A 4,135-nucleotide genomic window follows, 5' to 3' on the forward strand; every position below is an offset into this window, starting at 1 on the left:
CATGGAACAAGATGACAGTACATACCTATGCCACCCACAAGGAATAATAATCAAAGAGCAGTAAACAAACTCGTAATAAAGCATGAAACAAGGTGTTATAAAAAGAATAATACCCTACCAAGTAATGACCTACCCCAGCGACCTAAAATGGCACTAGCCTTCTATCCTACTCCGCGTACTCCAGATCTTCCTATCTAGGATCATTTTCTCTGTGAGCTGTAACTGTTCCATGTCCCGCCTGATAGCCTCTCTCCAGTATTTCTTTGGCATACCCCTATCCCACCTAAAACCATCCATAGGAAGCTTCTTACACCTATGAATCGGGGCATTTGTGCCCCTCCTCTTCATATGTCCGAACCATCTCAAACGGGCTTCTCGCATCTTATCCTCTACCGAAGCCACTTCAACCTTTTCTCGAATAGTCTCATTTTGAACTCTGTCACCCCTAGTAAGCCCACACATCCAATGCAACATCTGGCCAACATTCCACTCCATACAACATCGCCGGACAGACTGCCACCCTGTAGAATTTGCCTTTAAGCGTAGGCAGTACCTTCCTATCACACAACACCCCCGAGGCAAGCTTCCACTTCATCCATCCTGCCCCAATCTGGTGGGAGACATCCTTATCAATCTTACTATTCTCCTGAATCATGGACCCAAGATACTTGAAACTATCCCTCTTACATACCACTTGGGAATCCAACTTTACTACCACCTCATCTTCCTGCCTCAAGTCATTAAAATTGCATTCCAACTATTCTGTTTTGCTCCTGCTCAACCTGAACCCTTTAGACTCAAGGGTCTGTCTCTACACCTCTAATTTATCATTCACACACCCTGCGTCTCGTCAATCAAAACTAAATCATCTGCAAAAAGCTTACACCATGGAACCTTTCATTAAATACGACGTGTCAACATATCAATCACCAAAGTAAATAAGAATAGGCTAAGAGTAGATCCCTGGTGCAACCCTATCACGACAGGGAAATTCTTCGAGTCTCCTCCCACTGTCCTCACCTGAGTCTTGGCTCCCTCATACATGTCCTTGATTACTCTGATATACACCACGGGGACCTTTCTTACCTCCAAGCATCTCCAAAGAACCTTCCTAGGGACTTTGTCGTACGCCTTCTCTAAGTTAATAAACACCATGTGCAGATCCTTTCTTCCTTTCCCTATACTGCTCCACCAGTCTCCGCATCAGGTGAGTCGCCTCTGTTATCGAGCGCCCGGGTATAAATCCAAACTGGTTCTCCGAGATAGACACTATCTTTTCAATCTCAACTCGACCACTCTCTCCCAAATCATTATAGTGTGGCTCAATAACTTAATACCACTATAATTATTGCAGCTCTGAATGTCACCCTTATTCTTATAAAGAGGGATAATTATGTTCCATCTCCAAATAATTCAGTCAACCACCTTAAGCCCACTTCATCAGAAAACTTCTAAAAATCCACAGAAATCTCATCAGGCCCCGTCGCCCTAGCCCTACGCATCCTGCCAACAACTTCTTTAACCTCTTCTACCTCAAAACGTCTATAGTAACTGAATCATGATAGTCCTCTGAGTGCTCCAGCTCCCCTAACACAATATCTCTATCCCCTTGACATTCAATAACCTATCAAACTACGACTGCCATGTCTTCTTAATGTGATCATCCTCCACCAACACTCTACCATTCTCCCCCTTAATATACTTCACCTGGTCGAGGTCACGACCCTTTCTCTCTCTAGCCTTTTCAAGCCTAAACAACCTCTTTTCCCCTTATTTGTCTTCTAACCCCATATACAATCTCTCAAACGCTACCGTTTTAGCCATCATAACTGCCAACTTAGCCTCTTTCCTAACTGTCACAGGAAATAGTATCAGAAAAATATTTGATAAAAAATAAAAATTAAAAATTGAATTTTCCAATTGAAGTAGTTGGAAAATTTTTGACTGATTATTTTCAGTTGGAATTTGTAGTTGGAAAAAGCCGAATTTATGGTAATGTCACTAGACGTGATACCCATAATGTCAGTCACCTTCTGAACCATGGAAACTCTTGTGGACCCTCATCAAACTTGGGTCTCGTAAACAAGGGAGGGTTTATTCGAGTAAAGTCCCGAATCCTAGCTGCGGCAGTATTAGCCACTGGATTGGCTGGGATAGTAGCCTGCTGATTATTCTGAGCTGCTACCGATTGAGCTAAAGTAGTAAATGCAGTTGACAGTGCCCAAGTGCACACAAAGTATATGTGGTCTTATCAAGTAGTAAAATGGCCTTTAAGAAAGCCCAAGTATCTATCTCTCAGGGACTTGCGTTCGCCGATTATCCAATTCTAGTTTAACCAATTGAGGAGAGTAGCAAATAGTCTTTTACAATTGGAATTTAAAAATAAACTAAAATAATGTGGAAAAGTAATGACTTACCAAAATCAATGGATAGAAACCCACGGTTAAATCTTAAAAACAAACATACTATGCTATTAAACTTCATTTATTTACTTGCTTATCTTGGTTGTTTATTCGTAGGGCTATAACATGATCATGGTCTCCCGACCTCTAATCGTTTACCTAATATGGATATTACAACTACATAATTGAGCGGGGATGCAATAATCCAATTAAGTATTTTAAAGCTATCATGCTACGTTGAATCAAGTAAGGCATCTAAGTACATCTCTGTCCTAAATGCTAATTCAAATTCTTTATTTAATAAAAGAATAAAAATCATACTTTATTTATTCTCATGTTATATCTTTCTATTCCCTCTCCCGAGATCAAAAGGTTGAAAATTGATGTATTCTAAGGGTAGATAATCCTTAAAATAGTTAAATTAAGAATAAACAAACAACGAATAATGATAAGCAAATTAAACAAAATTAATTCAAAATGAAAGTATTCATGATCTTGGCCTTAACCCCGGAAAGGAAGTTTAGCTTGAATAGAAATATTCATCATCCAATCCCTTGGAGTCATGATACAAACCATACAAAAGAACTAAATTAAAGAATGATAAAACCTGAAAAGAAGTTGCGGTAGCCTACAATGATGTCCCAAGTGATGTAGGGTGTTCCAAGATGTCCCAAGATTGTCAAAAACATGTGTGGGCCATTATATTTAAAGTATATAAGTCATAAACCCACTTGGATTAGGTTTACACGTCATTCTTGGCTGAATTATCCCAATTTTGGTGGTTACCGTGTCGCTTTGACATGCCAGTTCACAATTGTCAAAAAATCTATCAAATTCCAGTGTCTTATCGCGATTTGAAAGCATCATTGAGCCTCCTTAAATCCAATTATAAGATACACGCAACATATATTCAATAATTTAGGCCTCTTTATAATCTAGTGGCTTTTTGTATGCATCCATTGGCCACTCTTACTTCTCACACGCACCCCATACATTTCAGGGGTCTAAATTACGTCAATTTTTGTATTGTGCTTTCGTTGAGCCATTCTGAGCCTTCTTGAGTTGTTTCCACTTGATTTAAAGATTGTATATCCTTAATATATCATCATAATCCATTATGAAAGAATCCTATGGCATTAAACAAAACAATTTAGAGCTCAAAACAACACAACATCCTCAACGATGAACTAGAAACACGAGGTAAGCATAGGCTAAATTCACATTGAGCTTTAACTTATTGTTTTGACTCTTTTCTTGTTCCAATTGATGCTTGGACATTACAAATAAGTTGTTTCGCATATAAATACATAATAACAACCTTAATAACTCATTCAAACACATTATAAACCAACACAAGAGACTAGACGAACATCTAGCTCAAGCTAGTTACACTATTTTTCTCGGTTGAACTCTAAATGCTCAAATTGAATCAAAACTCATATGAAACCACCATTAAACATTGTAAACACACACTTAGGCAAATAAATGCTCATTTATATCCTTATCAACACATATAGCATAGGAATCATCCTCAAAATAAGGCTAAAAAGGCTAGAATAGTAATACTAGAATGCATAAATACACCCAACATCACTACCCAACACTTAAAGCCTTGTTCATCCTCAAACAACTCTTAACTATAAACACCATGAGCTAAAGAGACTACGCACTTCTACTACATGCAAGACACTCAAGCTAGTACTACAATGACTACACAATGCAAGTTTCTACAC

This window comes from Capsicum annuum, chromosome 6, assembly GCF_002878395.1.
Source record: "Capsicum annuum cultivar UCD-10X-F1 chromosome 6, UCD10Xv1.1, whole genome shotgun sequence".
NCBI classification, from domain to species: Eukaryota; Viridiplantae; Streptophyta; class Magnoliopsida; order Solanales; family Solanaceae; genus Capsicum; species Capsicum annuum.